Genomic DNA, 18862 nt, shown 5'->3' with positions numbered 1-18862 from the left:
AGGGTCGTTACCGCCCCTATGATCAGAGATAATAGCATGCGAATTTATGCGCACTATTATCTCTGATCAAAGGGTAAAATGGGGGAGGATTGTGTCTGAGCATGCGCTCAGGCACAATTCTCTCGCACTTGTTTGACAGGTCCGGCCTCGAACCCCCACCCCAAGCTTGTCCCCCTGCCCCCCCACCCCACCCTACATATCATAGTTACCTGATGGTGGGATCTACCTTAGGGAGTCAGCAATCAAGAAAATCTTTTCAGTGTGCAGGTGACAGCATAAAAGCAAACATGATGCTAGGAATTATTAGGAAAGGGATGCAAATTAAGACCAAGAATATTATAATGCCTCTGTATCGCTCCATGGTGCAACCTCACCTTCAGTACTGCATTCAGTTCTGGTCGCCATATCTCAAAAAGATATAATGGAATTAGAAAAGGTTCAAAGAAGAGCAACCAAAATGATAAAGGGATTGGAACTCCTCCCATACGAGGAAAAGTTAAAGAGGTTAGGCCTCTTCAGCTTGGAAAGAGATGGCTGAGGGGGGATATGATTGAGGTCTACAAAATCCTGAGTGGTGTAGAATTTGTAAAAGTGAATCGATTTTTCACTCTTTCAAAAAGTACAAAGACCAGGGGACACTCAAATTGCGTGGAAATATTTTTAAAACAAATAGGAGGAAATATTTTTTTCACTCAAAAAATAGTTAATCTGGAACTCGTTGCCGGAAGATGTTTTAACAGCAATTAGCGTATCTGGTTTTAAAAAAGGTTTGGACAAGTTCAAACCCCTGGAAAAGTCCACAGTCATTTATTGAGGTGGACATAGGGGAAACCACTACTTGCTCTGGGATTGGTAGCACAGAATGTTTCTATTAATTGGGTTTCTGGCAGGTACTTGTGACCTGGATTTGCCACTGTTGGAAGCAGGATACTGGGCTAGATGGACCATTGGTTGACCCACAATGGCTGTTCTTATGTTCTTAACTTTGAGTTATGCATGGAAAAGCAATTGAGCTTAAAGCTGGAACATCTCTGTATGAATAAGAGAATTATCACGTTATTATTTGTCACCATTATGGAAAATGTTTCTAAAAGTAGAGAAATTAATATTTTCTGTCATGGATTTGACAGATGAGCAGTTCCTATAGACTACTTGTAACAAAAGTCTAAAGGATTCTTGATTAGTCTGGGGTGATTTGGTCTATTTCCTTATGTTACTACAACGCTATGTGTTCATGTTTTGCTCCACATACCAATTTATTCATTATAAAAAAGGTTTAAGATAGGCAATTTATTTAATTAAGAATATTTCCTTAATTCAGTAAGGTGAAGCATAAACTAGCCCTCATATATAGGGAGTAGCTTAATGGTTAGTGCAGCACACTAAGAACCAGGGAACTGGGTTCAATTCCCACTGCAGCTCCTTGTGATTCTGCGTAAGTCACTTAACCCTCCATTTCCCCAGGTATAAATAAGTACCTATATGTAACCACAGAAAGGCAGTATATCAAATCCCATCCCCTAAATATTGGTGTATGGGGTTATTTTATGCATGCTTTTTTGCAAATATATGTCTCTACAGGTGGAAGGGCATTTTCGAATGGGGACACCCATCTCTAAGGGTGTTCATCTCTGAGGACGTCCCTGCGAAGGGGCGGGGCATCCCGTATTATTGAAACAAGATGGGCGTCCATCTTTCGTTTCAATAATACGGTCGGGGACGCCCAAATCTCAACATTTAGGTCGTCCTAAGAGATGGTCGACCTAAATGTTGAGATGGTTGTCCTTAGAGATGGGCGACCTTGGTTTCAACCGATAATGGAAACCGAGGATGCCCATCTCAAAAATGACCAAATGCAAGCCATTTGGTCATGGGAGGAGCCAGCATTCGTAGTGCACTGGTCCCCCTCACATGCCAGGACACCAACCGGGCACCCCAAGGGGGCACTGCAGTGGACTTCACAAATTGCTCCCAGGTGCATAGCTCCCTTACCTTGTGTGCTGAGCCCCCCAACCCCCCCCCCCCCCCAAACTACCCACAACTGTACAACACTACCATAGCCCTTAAAGGGTAAAGGGGGCACCTAGATGTGGGTACAGTGGGTTTCGGGTGGGTTTTCGAGGGCTCCCATTTACCAGGTGGGGGGGGATGGGCCTGTGTCCACCTGCCTGAAGTGCACTGCAGTACCCACTAAAAACTGCTCCAGAGACCTGCATACTGCTGTAATGGAGCTGGGTATGACATTTGGCATTTGGGAGGGGGTTGGTGACCACTGGGGGAGTAAGGGGAGGTGATCCCCGATTCCCTCCGGTGGTCATCTGGTCATTTGGGGCACCTTTTCGAGACTTGGTCGTGAAAAAAATTGGACCAAGTCAAGTTGGCCAAATGCTCTTCAGGGACGCCCTTCTTTTTTCCATTATCAGCCCAGGACGCCCATCTGTTAACCACACCCCTGTTCCGCCTTCGGTACACTGCCGACACGCCCCCATGAACTTTGGTCGTCCCCGTGACGGAAAGCAGTTGAGGATGCCCAAAATCGGCTTTCGATTATGCCGATTTGGGCGACCCTGAGAGAAAGACGCCCATCTCCCGATTTGTGTCGGAAGATGGGCATCCTTCTCTTTCGATTATGCCCCTGATAATGGACTAGATTCTATATATCACGTCTAAAACTTTGGCGTCAAAATGAAATTTGCTTAGGTGCATTCTGTAAAGTGTGCCTTAATTTAGGCATACTTTATAGAATAAGCCTAAATTTCCATCCAGTTTATAGAATACGCCAAGCACTGTTCCACGTGACTAAATTTAGTCGTGGCCAATTATGCCAAGTAAAATCTGGTGTAAATCCTGACATTAAATTAGGTGCGGAGCGGGTGTATTCTATAACAAAGTACATAGATTTAGATATGTCCACGACCCACCCAGGCCATGCCCCTTTTTCAACTATGCAACTTAGAATTTACATACATCACGTTACAGAATAACTTAGCAAGTAGTGTATGTAAATTCTAATTAATGACAATTAGTGCTGATAATTGGTTAACATCCAATTATCAGTGCTGATTAGCTTGTTAACCAATTAGCTTATGCGCATTGTTATGGAATATGCTTTGTTTTCTGCTTGGATATCTTGGTGCGATATATATAATCCCGGGGGAAAAGCTTCTTATAAAATTAAAAAGCTTCTTATAAAATGCCAGTACTTGCTACGAAAGGGCGAAAGAGCACCAAGGACCAATCAAACTTGGGATAGACAGAAGTCTTTTATTGGTAGACCTGACACGGGCCTTATTTCAGTGTCAAGCACCTGCATCAGGGGTCAATAAAATAGATGTATATGTCTTTGATAATATCACATACAGAGCTTATGGCTCATATGGTCAACAAACCAAGGTTAAAATATTTTCTTAAAGAAGGCAGAAATGCGTCACCACAAGCTGGTTTTCCAGAGTTTGGCACCAAAACAAATGGTGCCAGCTTGTGGTGATGCATTTCTACTTTCTTTAAGAAAATATTCTGAACCAACCTCGATTCGCTGACTATATGAGCCACAAAAATATTCTGAACCAACCTCGATTTGCTGACTATTTGTGATAATAATAATAATGATAATCTAGCATTTATATCTCTTTTAATCTAACGGTCCTAAGCGGGTTACAATATGAATTATTATCTTAGACATATAGATCTATTTTATTGACCCCTGATGCAGGAGTTTGAAGCCAAAACACAGGCTGTGTCGGTTCTACCAATAAAAGACTTCTGACTATCCCAAGCTTGAATGGCCCCTTGGTTCTCTTTTGCCCTTTCATTATTGTTTATAATTTGACCCTCCCTTCTGTTGCTGGATAGTACTTGCTATGACAAATAGGTACGTACTTGTACATGACCCTGAAGTAGGCGTGTTTGAGAGGTACAGAAAAAGTCATGAAGTATGCAGGTACCTTATAAAGGATACGTATATTTCAAAATTGTACATTTACACCAGTTGCATTATAGCCAAGATCTAGCTTGATTTTGTTGTTCAACTTTCTAAAGATACATGGAGGGGCATTTTCGATAGAACGTCTAAATCTGAATTTGGATGTTTTACACAAAACATCCAAATTCTGAACAGGAAAGAAGGTCATTTTCGAAAAAGAAAAATGTCTATCTTTTGTTTTTGAAAATACTATGGACGTTTTTTGGACGTTTTGTGATTTGGACATTTTTTTTGGGGTGGGGGGGCATTTTTGAAAAAGAAAAAAAACCTCCAAGTGCAAAAAGCACAAAATCAAGCCATTGGGATGTAGGAGGAGCCAGCATTTTTAGTAGACTGGTCCCCTGACATCCAAGGACAGCAATAGGGCACCCTAGGGGGCACTGCAGTGGACTTCATAAACTGCTTTCAGGTACATATCTGACCATTGCTCCCTTACCTTGTGTGCTGAGTCCCCAAAATCGACCCCAAACCCATTACACCCAACTGTACACCACTATCATAGCCCTTATGGGTGAAGAGGGCACCTATATGTGGGTACAGTGGGTTTCTGGTGAGTTTTGGAGGGCTCACAGTTTCCTCCACAAGTGTAACAGGTAGGGGGAGGTAGGAACCTAGGTCCTCCTGTCTGAAGTGCACTGCACCAACTACTAAACTACTACAGGGACCTGCATGCTGCTGTAATGGACCCGAGGCTGGCATAGAGGCTGGCAAGTAATGTTTTTAATCACAATTTTTGGGTGGTGGGAGGGGGTTAGTGACCACTGGAGGAGTAAAGGGAGGTCATCTCTGATTCCCTCCAGTGGTCATCTGGTTATTTGGGACACCATTTTGTGCCTTATTTGTAATAAAAACAGGTCTAGCTCAAAATGTCTAAGTTTTAGTCCTGGACGTTTTGTTTTGTTCCTTTATGGCTGAAAAATGTCTAAGTTTTAGGAACATCCAAGTCCCGCCTTGAGCACTCCCCTGGCATGCCCCCTTGAGATTTAGATGTACTTCTGACGGACTTCAGAGAAAAATGTCTAAAAAGAGGTTTCAAAAAATACTGATTTGGACGTTTTTGTGAGATAAACGTCTAAATGCAGACATATCACTTTTTGGATGTTTTTCTCTTTTGAAAATGAGCCCCATAGGCATTTATGTGTCATAAAATTGGTGACCTGTTGTAAAATTACCCCCTTAATACAGTGTTTCCCAACCCAGTCCTGGAGGCATACCTAACCAGACTTTTCCAGGATAACCACAGTGAATATACATGAGAGAGATTTTCACGTGCTAGGTCTCCACTATATGCAAGTATATCTCATGCAAATTCATTGCAGATACCGTGAAAACCACACTGGTTAAGTGTGTCTTAAGGGCTGAATTGAGAACCATTGCATTGAGGCTTGAAATCTGGACAAAACTCAGAGCCAATCACATAGCAGAATTCCTCTGCCCATTTCATCATGAGACAAAAGAGACATCGTGTTTTTTGATTCTACTAAAGAGATATTGCCTCCTGACTCTGCCAGTAAGAACTGTGTCCAACTGTTCATGCTTCTCATGTTACCTTCTACAGTATTGCTCAAACCGGTTCTTGCCCTCCCCCCCCCAGTCCTCAGGATACACCTAGCCAGTCAGGTTTGCAGGATATGCACAATGGAAGTACTACATGCCTATGGATATTCATTGTGGGTATCCTCTAAACCGGACCGGCTAGGTGTGTTCTGAGGACTGAGTTGAGAACCTCTGCTCTAGAGAATAGTTTCAAAGGAATTTAAGTGGCTAATTCCCTGAGTACAACAGTTGCCCCCAGACACAAGTGCTAACTAAAGCCATGCTTTTCCCAGGAGTTTCTTTGAGTTAGTGGAGAAGAGTGTATGAATAATTGAATTTTCAATTATTGCTTCTCTCCCTGAGCCCAAACCACAATAACAGCAGAGACAAAATGTGTGAATACTTTTATGCCTGCTCACCTTTAGCCAATTTTCAATGAGGAACTGCTTTTGAAAACTTCCTAACCATGGTTTAAGTTGTACGCAGATTTATCTCCTGCATATCATTGAGAGGGGTTCAAAGACCTGTTTGAGTACTACTGCCCTAGACCAAGATTTTCTCAACTTGGGTCCTTGCAATTCACAGAGATCTGGTTTCCAGGACATCCACAATAAATATTCATTAAATATATTTGCACCCACTCACATCTAAGAACCCTAAGAACCAATAGTGTTTACTTATTTTGGTTCCTCTGAAACCAAATCTTTTTCTGGCCTTTAAGGACTAGAGTTAAAAATCCAAAGTCTAGATCTTTGGAGATGCTCTTTATTAAGAACAGTAACATACAGTGGGGGAAATAAGTATTTGATCCCTTGCTGATTTTGTAAGTTTGCCCACTGACAAAGACATGAGCAGCCCATAATTGAAGGGTAGGTTATTGGTAACAGTGAGAGATAGCACATCACAAATTAAATCCGGAAAATCACATTGTGGAAAGTATATGAATTTATTTGCATTCTGCAGAGGGAAATAAGTATTTGATCCCCCACCAACCAGTAAGAGATCTGGCCCCTACAGACCAGGTAGATGCTCCAAATCAACTCGTTACCTGCATGACAGACAGCTGTCGGCAATGGTCACCTGTATGAAAGACACCTGTCCACAGACTCAGTGAATCAGTCAGACTCTAACCTCTACAAAATGGCCAAGAGCAAGGAGCTGTCTAAGGATGTCAGGGACAAGATCATACACCTGCACAAGGCTGGAATGGGCTACAAAACCATCAGTAAGACGCTGGGCGAGAAGGAGACAACTGTTGGTGCCATAGTAAGAAAATGGAAGAAGTACAAAATGACTGTCAATCGACAAAGATCTGGGGCTCCACGCAAAATCTCACCTCATGGGGTATCCTTGATCATGAGGAAGGTTAGAAATCAGCCTACAACTACAAGGGGGGAACTTGTCAATGATCTCAAGGCAGCTGGGACCACTGTCACCACGAAAACCATTGGTAACACATTACGACATAACGGATTGCAATCCTGCAGTGCCCGCAAGGTCCCCCTGCTCCGGAAGGCACATGTGACGGCCCGTCTGAAGTTTGCCAGTGAACACCTGGATGATGCCGAGAGTGATTGGGAGAAGGTGCTGTGGTCAGATGAGACAAAAATTGAGCTCTTTGGCATGAACTCAACTCGCCGTGTTTGGAGGAAGAGAAATGCTGCCTATGACCCAAAGAACACCGTCCCCACTGTCAAGCATGGAGGTGGAAATGTTATGTTTTGGGGGTGTTTCTCTGCTAAGGGCACAGGACTACTTCACCGCATCAATGGGAGAATGGATGGGGCCATGTACCGTACAATTCTGAGTGACAACCTCCTTCCCTCCGCCAGGGCCTTAAAAATGGGTCGTGGCTGGGTCTTCCAGCACGACAATGACCCAAAACATACAGCCAAGGCAACAAAGGAGTGGCTCAGGAAGAAGCACATTAGGGTCATGGAGTGGCCTAGCCAGTCACCAGACCTTAATCCCATTGAAAACTTATGGAGGGAGCTGAAGCTGCGAGTTGCCAAGCGACAGCCCAGAACTCTTAATGATTTAGAGATGATCTGCAAAGAGGAGTGGACCAAAATTCCTCCTGACATGTGTGCAAACCTCATCATCAACTACAGAAGACGTCTGACCGCTGTGCTTGCCAACAAGGGTTTTGCCACCAAGTATTAGGTCTTGTTTGCCAGAGGGATTAAATACTTATTTCCCTCTGCAGAATGCAAATAAATTCATATACTTTCCACAATGTGATTTTCCGGATTTAATTTGTGATGTGCTATCTCTCACTGTTACCAATAACCTACCCTTCAATTATGGGCTGCTCATGTCTTTATCAGTGGGCAAACTTACAAAATCAGCAAGGGATCAAATACTTATTTCCCCCACTGTAGGTACAAAAAGCAAAGAAGACACCAGTGTCCTGCTGTCAGTCTTTTTTATGCAATGAGGAAATATGTTTTTGAACTTTAAGCAGGAAAGGGGAAATTCAGCAGCTATTGAGAAATGACCCTATATATTTTTTTATTTAGTTCTGCATTACATGAGGGTAACACATCATCAACAATTTCCTGCGACAGTCCCCTGGGCCTTCCAGAGGAAGAAGAAGTGAAGGAGCCCTGTCAAGAGCAAGAGCATCTAAATGTGGAAGAGAGCTTTCTGTAGCAAAAACGTAGCCGGTGGCATTGACTGTGGATCAAAAGACCTTGAGGGACCTTGCTTGATGCTTAGTATTACAGATACCTTCAGTGCCTCAAACTCTACAAAAACCCTTTTTTCACTTTGCTGTTATCATGCCTTTGGCAAAGTGAGTTCATTCTAAAGGAAAACCACCTTTCAGTATAAACTCAGCTTCTTCAGTAAACAAGGGAACAAACCTGAGAGACTCTACGGCCAGAAGCCAGTGCACTCAGAAGAAGCTTTCGCACAGGACTTGAAGCTCTTGGCTTAGCAATGGGAACATACAATGCAGTGTAAAGAGAGCAAGTTACTGTAGACTGTCTTCAGTAAGTTGATGCTTTCTGTTCTTGTTTTAGCAGGTATCTTTCTATTTTGTGTTTATTTTGAATCGATGTTATTCTTTTGTAGAGCCACGCTTGAACTCCAGCCTTCCCAGTTCTGCAGTCGACTGAACAGTCTGTTGGTTGCCTATTTGTTAACTTCTACATAGTCTACGAAGCTAGCAGGCTAGCTAAGCACTAGATTATGTTTAGTAGCACACAGTAAGATATTTAAGCTTAAGTAGTAAAGAGAACAGCTGGATGTCCTTTCTTGCATTCAGCTGCTCTGCTTTTCATTTTCTGTTCAAGTCCTTATGCTTTTTCGTTGGGCAGAAAACTTTGTCATTGACTGGGAAGTGCTGTCACTTGGCTGAACCAGATTATTATTCCTATAGATAATGTCTCACTTACTGCCATCATCCACACGTGGCACAAGGTTTTAAATGGATCCTTTGGTCTATGCTATAACTTCATAGCCATGGCCAACATTCTAAGGGCTGATCAGCCATATGGCTTCTACACTACAGCACAAAAGGATGAATTAACCAGCGTAGCTGCTGCCATTCTTGCCAGTGGTCTGCACAGGCACATCTTAAAGGCTAAAGGGATGATCCATGGCAGCTTGTGCCAGTAACAGACTGAACAAAAGACAGAGTTGTTAGCTTCTTAACTTCTCTCGAGTCACACATACAGTATACTGTATGGAACTTTCTGTGGTATCTGTGGATCTACCTTCACAAAGCTGTGGATTTTAGCATCTTAGCAGGCGTGAAATCTAAAGGCTTACATGTTGAGTAAATTGATCTGCCAAAGACTTACCTTCAAGTGCTTCTGATTCATTCTGTTTATGGAGCTGCAGGGTGAAGTTCCTCTGCTGTGTTCAGCCATCTGAGTCACCTTTTGCACATTAACTTCCTCAGAGCGTACAGTAAAACAGATATACACATGTATAATATATATATACGGTACATGAATGTGGTATATAAATAGCATGCTGGAAAGTCCCTATCCAGTGTTTAAAGGCACAGTATTCATATTTTATCTTCTCCTCTAAAGTTCCATGTTAGTAATTTTTTGGTTAAAAATGATGCAAAATACTCACTGTGTTATAAACAGAGAATTTAAAGTTTTAACAACTCTGAGAATGTATGTTTCTTAAACTACACATACCTGACTTTGTACCCACACAGGAAAATGAGTTCAGAATTAAATTTCGCACTCATTTCATGAAAAATGACTTCCAGCACAGGGCTTGATGTGAAAGGATGGAAGGGAGAACTGTAAAGGAAATGAATCTTTCAGACTTGCATAGATTCAGTTCAATACTAAATACAAAACTTATATTCTGCTAAATACCTGCCAGAGGTTTTGCAATTACAAAAGATTAAGGGCCCCTTTTACCAAGCTGTGGCAAAAGGGGGCCCGCGTTGGCGTCAGCGCATGTTGTACATGCGTGCCGAGGCCCCCTTTTACCACAGCAGGTAAAAGGGCCGGTCTCGCTTTCCTTCAGGAAATGGCCCTCAGCAAGTAAACCACTTGCTGCGCAGCCATTTGGGGGGGGGGGGGGAGCCCTTACTGCCACCCATTGAGGTGGCGGTAAGGGCTCCCGTGCTAATCTGGTGGTAACTGGGCAATGCACGGCACTGCCTGATTACCTCCGGGTAGTATCTGGCGCTACAAATTTGCGTAGTGCCAGAAATGATGGCGCAGTAGGGGTGGGAAGTACCACCGTGCTGCTGTGGTAGCCCGGTGGTACTTCCTAAATAACAAGCGGTAAGCCGATACTGCCGCTTAGTAAAAGGAGCCCTAACTAGTTAGATTACTAGGATATCACAATCAAAATATAATGTCACAATCAGAATAGAACAACCACCAAATTTAAAGCTTAAAGTTTATCAAACAAATTCAGATCTTCAACGATCTTCCAAAAAGATGCATCTTTAGTTTTCGGCAGAAAGGCATACAGTATAGTTCATTTGAAGTTGTATTTCCATTGGTAGGCCTTTCCATACAAGAGCAGCCTGTTATGTAAGCATGTTTGGACTGATTGCTGCAGCAGATAGTAGGGTTCTCTCTCCTTTTCTCATTCCTAATCACAACTCAGTGACAGGTATGTAACACCATAATTTGGGCATTTCTCCCGCTGCCCAGAGAGCTTCACTGACACCACCATCTCATTCCGCAAGGTCACTCAAATTCATTTGAATTAATGACCCCCAACATGAAAGACCGCATGATGCTGTGACTGTTTTCTTGAGTCATCGAGACCCCATGATGTCAGTTGACTAAGCAGAATACGGGACAGTAAGGCCATTTCAACAGTGCAATCCCTAGACTTGCAAGGTAGTCTGTGAAGGCCGCAGTATCACAGTAACAGAGTGAGCCAATAATGCTGGTCCCTCGGCTCTTGAATTGGAGGGTTGTTGTATTTTGTTCAGCTGCACAAAAATGTTGAATGAATCCCACTATTTTTTGGTAAAATATCAAAATGTACCACTTCATGCATTTTAATGTGATGCATTCGGAAGATTAGCATGCCAGAAATCACCAAGTCGTCAACACAGTTGGTCAATCTGGTCTTTTCCAAAACATAAATCTTCTCTGTTCAAAAGCTTTGATTAGAGCCCAATGAGGTATTTTAAAATTTGATACTTTGAACACTCTCAACCAAGGTAAGGATACAGAAAAGATATTGTTAATATATCTTCAAGTAGAATGGTTTATTCTGAAATCCAATGAATTAGACTTTTGAGCAAATAATGAACACCGAGCTAATTTGCTCATCTCAGTCACTTTGTAACAAATTTAGGAGCCCTTTTACAATGCCGCAGTAGAGCTAATGCTGCATTGGCATGTGCCAATCCAGCACTACTGCCGGCCACTGTGGAAGCCAGTGATAGCGCTATCCCCACTGAATGCCATATCCAGCATGACCAAAATTTGTTTACATTTTTTACAGCAGGGCTTACCTGGCTGTAATCAGGCAGCGCCACGAATTAACAAGGACTTTTATAGTTTTTTAGGGGAGGGGATGTTGCCAGCATCATAAAATACTGAAACTTTAAAAGACAACTTGCCTCTTGATGAACAGGGAAGAGCAAAACCCATGGGCACAGGGTCTATGTGTCAATCATATACATCCATGTTTAATTGCAGTTACTCCAATTGGGTTTTTTATGTATTTTATTATAAATTTTGCATTACAGTCATGGTAAACATACTATCAATGCACATTTCTCTTTGACGTCACTGTTTATATATTGTTGTATTGTACAGTATACAAAGTACGATTTTACTTTTTATTCCTGTGATGTTTTATGGAATTGAGTGTATTCTTTTTGTTGTTATATGATATGTCGTATGTTAAAGATTAGAGTGTTTGGAAATCTGTAGCATGAAGGAGTGTCAACACAAGGGTAACTTGTTTATTTTAAAACATTAACCCTAGGTCGTCCCTCATTTTCTTTCTTTTTTCTCTGTTGGTTTGCTTGAGAGTTTCTTCTTTTTGTATGCATGAAGGAGTTTAGCATCTCCTTCGTTGTCTTTTGGAATCATGTGCCAAAGAAAGGTTCTGTGAACTAGAAACACAAGAGAAAGTGAAATGAAATAGAGGGGATGGGGGGAGAGGGGAGTGCTGATATCACTCCTCACACAGAAGGAAGGTCACCCTCTTGTCCTTAAGTCAATCAGAAGATGTGCAAAGTACCAGAGCAATGTTTGCTTCAGGCAACGCTATAAGGCACAGGATCTTCCAGATCCTTCTGCAAACATTTTTGGAATGAAATCTGTAAGGCCTGAAAATATTTTCCCAAGGAGATTGCTGGCGATGAAATTTGTTGCCTTCAGTGTTCTAGCAGCTTGTCAGTGTGTGTGTGTGTGTGTGGGAGGTAAAAGTAGAAGATCCTTTTCATCAGATGCTCTTCAGTTGTCTTCCTGGTTTTTAGAAGGGCTGGGAGAACAAGTTCAGTGTACCAGTAATCATACTCAGGTCAAGCATACTAAATACTCTTTTTCTGCAGTAATCAAAATTTTAGGGGTCTGTGTGGATAAATCGTTCTCTCTCTCTCTCTCTCTCTCTCTCTTGACTCTCATATCAATGCTGTAGTTAAAGGCTCATTTTTCTTAGTAAGAAAACTGAGATGGATGAAATGCTTTTTTGAAATTGACAAATTCGGACATGCTAATGTAAATACTGATTGTAATACAAGGAACATAGTGTATATTATTCAATGTCCTAGCGATAAAATCTATGTAGGGAGGAGTGATAGACCCGTTAAAGCTAGATTGACAGAACATAAATCCAAAATTATCACACAAGCTGAGGCACTTTTTTGAGGCTTGGTCCTAAAAATAAATGGACCAAGTGAAGCCGGTGAAATGCTCTTCAGGCCTTCTTTTTTCCATTATCAGCCAAAGCCAGCCATCTCGTAACCGTCCTGCCTTCCATACCCTGCCGGAACACCCCCTTAAACTTTGGCCGGCCCTGCAACGGAAAGCAGTTGAAGCCAGCAAAAATCGGCTTTCGATTATACCTATTTCGCTGGCCATCTCCCGATTTGTGTCGGAAGTTGGCCGGCCTTCTCGTTCAAAAATAAGCAGGATGGTGTACTACCAACGAATGAAAATTCTACCTCTGATAGTCTGAAGAATACTATTGTTTAAATACTTGTTTATATACACATACAGTGATCAGACATACAGCTTTAGGTCTACAAACGGCTGCAAAACCAGAAAAACTGCAAATATGGCAACTCCAGATTTAGTGGCCACATTGCAATGCCACCTGAAGACTGCTGCACTGTGGTGCAGTAGCTAGATTATGTTGGATAATTTTCAAACCATCATCATCTGGGACAAAGAATATGTGCACTTTTTACCAATTTACTTTCACTTTCAAACTTGGCATGGTACTAAGGATGTATGATCGCTTGCATCTGTTTTTTTCTGAGAGTAGATTTTGCAAGAAAAGTATGTGTGACTATTTGTAAATGTAACCTACGTGCATGCTCTTCCTCCTCCCCCCCACCCCCCCACCCCCCCACAAGAGCTCTCAAACAGCTGACTGAGTCAGGTAAAACATTTTTTACTCATGTAAATTTCTATGAAAATTGTCTACCCCATATCTAATATCGCAAAACAATTCGATTCATGAATGTATAAAGATAGCTCCCAAGCCTATTTACCTCACAACCATTCAGGTTTTCAGGATATCCAGAATCAATAGGCAGCAGATAAATTTGCATGTACTGGATCTCTGATCTATGCAAGCATATGGATATTCTGGAAACCAGACTAGTGTGGAGTCAGTAGGATGGGTGTGGGAGGGAAGCCCTGGCTTCTTAAGAAGTCAGTTAACAATTTTGCCTCCACCACTTCTGTGAGGGCATTCCAGGCATCCATCACTCTTTGTCAAAGATCTTTCCTGATGCTGTTCCTATTCCCTTTAGAGGCTCATATTGTGACCCTTAGTTCTTGAATGTCCCTTTACACTGAAAAAAGGTTTGCTTGTCATATATTTTTAATACCTTTTAGATTAGGGTTACCATATGTCCAGATTTACCCGGACATGTCCTCTTTTTGAGGACATGTCCGGGTGTCCGGACGGGTTTTGCCAGTCCGCTTGTTTGTCCGGATTTCTGGACAAATGGGCAGGCAGGCCTATCCTAGCCTCCCCTTCCCTTACTTACTATCTACTGCCCTGGTGGTCTAGTGACCTCTTCGGGGCAGGAAAGAGCCCTCTTTCCTGCCTGGAGCGCTGCCCTTGCCCTGCATCCTGTTGCCGTGACGGTCTTGGGATTCAAAATGTCCGCAGAGAGTTGAAGCGGCCTCGCGAGACTTCAACTCTCGGTGGCCATTTTGAATCCCAAGACCGTCACAGCAACAGGATGCAGGGCAAGGACAGAGCTCCGGGCAGGAAAGAGGTGGCTCTTTCCTGCCCTGAAGAGGTCACTAGACCACCAGGGCAGTAGATAGTAAGTAAGGGGAGGTGACCCGGGGGAGGGGAGGGGAATATCTGACAGGGGGCAGGGCGGGGCGAGGATGCAAAAGGGGCGGAGCGTGGGTGGGGCATGGGGTGGGACATGTGCCCTCTTTTTGAGAGGACAAAATATGGTAACCCTATTTTAGATACTTAAATATCTTTATCATATCACCCCCTCCTCTCCTTTCCTCTAGGTCAGGGGTTCTCAACCCAGTCCTCAGGACATATTCAGCCACTCAGGTATTCAGGATATTCATGAGATTTGCATGAGATAAATTTGCATGCATTACCTCCACTGTATGCAGATCTATTTCATGCATATTTATTGTGGGTATCCTGAAACCCTGAGTGGCAAGGTGTGTCCCAACAACTGGGTTTGCAACCCCTGCTCTAGGTATATAGATCCTTAAGACTAGGGAGCAGAAAGTGAGGTTCAGCATAACTTCTTTACATTATTAGAAAGCATACAGTGATAAAAATACTAAACCACAAGCTGCATCAATGTGCAGTCTCCCATAAGGTGGCAGTTAACACAGGATGGTGCAGTGCAGCACACTGATACATTGGCTTAGGATGTGTGTTTGGTTGCAAGAAGGTCTGAGAGAAGCTGGAAGACAATGCACTGGAACCACAGATCACACTGCTTTAGCAGTTTTCCCAGAGACCCATGGCCCAAAGAACAAACTCATATCCCATGACTCTAAAGCTTTTGAAAATATATGAGATCCATGCACAGAACTTGGCAGTCTACAGACCTGCTATGTTACTATTTCCTAAAGCACTTTGTCTATCGGAAGAGATTCTACTGGTCTTTGTATTTGAGCCATGTTATCATTTAAACACCCTCACTGTAGCTGTGTAAGACTGTTCCTTTTCCGTGTCTCCTCCCTTCAGGCTTGGTTGGAAGCTTCAGCTCCACAGATAGGATCAAATTCGAGAAATAGCGCCAAAAAATTGGCACCCAAAAATAGCGTATTAAGAGCCCCTTTTACAAAGCAGTGGTACTGTACCGCCTCTTTGCCGTGCATCATTTTAGCACTACCGCAGGAGCCCGGCAGAAGTGCCTGTCCCAGCGCATGCCATTTCCAATGCTTAAAATTAAAAACACATTTATAGCACCAGGGTCTTACCCGGCGGTAATCAGGCAGCCCTTTGTGCTGCCTGGTTACCGCCTCCTAAATAGGTGGCAGTAAGGGCTTCCCCGGGAAATGGCCGCACGGCAAGTGGTTCACTTACCACATGGCCATTTTCTTTTTTTAAAGAAAAATCTTTCACACATAACAGTAAAAGGGGGCCTCGGCGCACAGCAAATCCAACGCTACTAGAGGACCCCTTTTACTGCAGCTATTCCAAAAATGACATTGAAAGTTAGGTGCTGTTTATAGAATATGCTGAGCGCCGGGATCAGCGCCTAACTTTAGATACGAGGATTTATACCACGTAGCCCCTGGTGTAAATCCTTGCATTTAAATTAGGTGCAAATCCCCCCTTATTATATAACAGTGTGCATAAATTGTTGGAATACCCCTGATCCGCCCTCAATCCTGCTATGGCTGTACCCCCTTTTTGGAGCTGCGTGAAAAATTTACATGTGGATCTCTGCACTAAAAATATGCACGTAAATTTCAATTAATGCCAATTAGTGCTAATAGTTATTAGTACCCCTAATATTGGTGCTAATTAGCTCATTAATCAATTAAATTGCATGTGGAAATTGGGTACACACTCAAACTTATGTGCACAATTTTATTTCGAGGATAATATCTTATATGTTTTCTGACTTGATGTGATTGTTAAGCACTGTGACATCCTGCTTCAGAGAAATACTTGATCTAAATGCAGGTTATTGTTGCTGAGGGCTATGGTCTGGAGCAGTTTCTTCTTGAATTCTGATGGTGAACCGTTACCTGATTTGCTCCCTTTATAACAGATGCAATTGGCAGATCCATTTCCCCACTCTATTCCTAACCTATTGAGATCACGTTGACTTCTAAACACAAATCTCCATCCTGTGGAGGCTTTCCACCTAAAAGAAATGAGTGAATAGTTCATGAGAGCCCTGAAAAAATGTCCCTGCCTGAATGTGTAAAAATGGTATTGGTGCCCACACTAGAGGGCGATGTTTTACTCCGTAGAATGAAAAGATAGGTTTATTTTACCACAAACAGATTGAAGAGCCTGTTTATGGAGCTTGAAATGGAACTGAAATCAGTGTTACTATGGTACCAAAGAAGTTATGTAATCCTATGTCTATGTCTGTAATTTTAGGAATTAGACTATATTTCATTTAAATCACAGATACAATGTTCATGTTGTAAACGTTTCGTATAAATGAATTTTTTAAAAAGATTTTTAATATTAAAATGCTTATTAAACCATTAATGGTCTGGTTTTGTTTTGCTTGGAGTATTACTTCACACTCCTTCCCCTTGTTTATTATTATTATTATTATTAAACTCCCTGTTTACAAAGTCGCACTAGCGGCTGCTGGTGCAGTAATGAGGACACAGCCCATTCACTTTGAAATGTACTGTGTCAGCACTGCCGTTCAGCAGCCACTAGTGCAGCTTTGTAAACAGGGGGGTAAGTTATTTTGCAGTTATACAATAAATGCAATCTGGGGATCCACATAGCAACAAGAGAGATGATATCCTCTAGTACCAAGAAATGTAGTCGGAGACCAAGAAAATGTGGCAGAAAGATACAGAAATATTACCCATTGTTTTGGATGCCACAGGTTCAGTTAAAAGGAATTTTCAAATACAACTTGATAGGTTGCCTATACATGTTACATCTTATAAATTCCAGAAGGAAGTTCTCTTTCATATAATGCAAGCACTACAATGATCATTAGCAGTACATTTGAAAGACTGAGATCATACTCCATGCCCTGGCTTAGGAGTGAAGTTAATCACTCTCATAGTATGCATAAAACTAACCCATTTGGAGACAAGGTCCCCACAAAACAGTACAGGGTAGAGAGAAGTAACCTACAGCATATTTTCCATTAAAGCAAGCAAAAGGGAAAGAAAGAAAAGTTGAAGGATGTTGCAGGGTCAGCCCCGTGACCAAGCAGGTTGCCCTTAATCTACCCCTTCTCAATTTCTGTGAATGGAATGCTCCAGATTCTATAAATATATGTATAAAAAAACCCTAAAACTCAGTTTGCTCCTCTGTCAGAGGAGACATTTTATCAGGCCTACGCTTATCAATCTCCATTCCCTTAACTGTCTTCTCCTCATGCCCCTTCCTTGTTCTCCTTTTCATATACTTTACTTGCTATGTCATTCTGTCACCTTGAATCCTCTACCCCCTCAGTTTTTTCTTTTGCTCATATACTACAGCATTTTTCAACTATTCTTATTCTAGGAGCAATAAAACACTTCACAACACGCAGATAATTTATTTTCCATTCTCCTGTTACCTTCTTTGACTTCTAATGCATTATTTACATTGTTCCCCTTTTCAGGTACCTTACCTACTAACTATGTCATTTTGTTTTGAATCTTCTACAAGGAGTAGCCTAGTGGTTAGTGTAGTGAACTTTGATCCTGGGGAACTGAGTTCAATTCCCACTGCAGCTCCGTGTGACTCTTGGCAAGTCACTTAACCCTCCATGGCCCCTGGTACAAAATAAGTACCGGAATATATGTAAACCGCTTTGAATGTAGTTGCAAAAACCTCAGAAAGGCAGTATATCAAGTCCCATTTCCTTTTCCCCTTTCATTCATTCTGTTGCTTTCATACCACTTTTGTGCCTTCTTGTTTTCCCTCATTATGTGATCTCTTTATACATTTCTTCTCCATCTCTCATACCTGAACCAACCCGTGTCTCTTCCTCACTCTCTTCTCTAAGCCCTGCCTTCTCTTGTATGCCTAGGTAGCAGTGGCGTAGCCAAGGGTGGGCTTGGGTGGGCCCAGGCCCACCCACTTTGGGTTCAGGCCCACCCAGTAGCAGCATACCTATCATGTGGCTGGCAGGGATCCCCAAGCCCCACCAGCTGAAAACTCCCAAGTGTCCCTCCTGCATACCTTGTAAGTAGCAGATCTTCGCCTGCAGTGAGCAGTGACATACATACTGCTCGCACCGGCCCCACAGCCTTCCCTCTGATGTATTTCTGCCTAGGCAGAAACAGGAAGCTGCATCAGAGGGAAGGGTGTGGGGCCAACATGAGCAGAGTGTATTAGCTGCTGCTCGCTGCTGATGAAAATCTGCTATTTAAAAGGTATACGGAAGAGGGGGGATGTTTGAGAGACATATGGCATGCAGGCGAGAGAAGAGACCAAATCACCTGTGGGACGGGGCGAGGTTCTTCTGCCCACCCATCTTGGGCCCAGGCCCACCCAAAATTGGGTGTCTGGCTACGCCCCTGCTAG

This window comes from Microcaecilia unicolor, chromosome 8 (genome assembly GCF_901765095.1).
Source record: "Microcaecilia unicolor chromosome 8, aMicUni1.1, whole genome shotgun sequence".
NCBI lineage: Eukaryota > Metazoa > Chordata > Amphibia > Gymnophiona > Siphonopidae > Microcaecilia > Microcaecilia unicolor.
Note: the sequence above shows the minus strand (reverse complement) of the source record.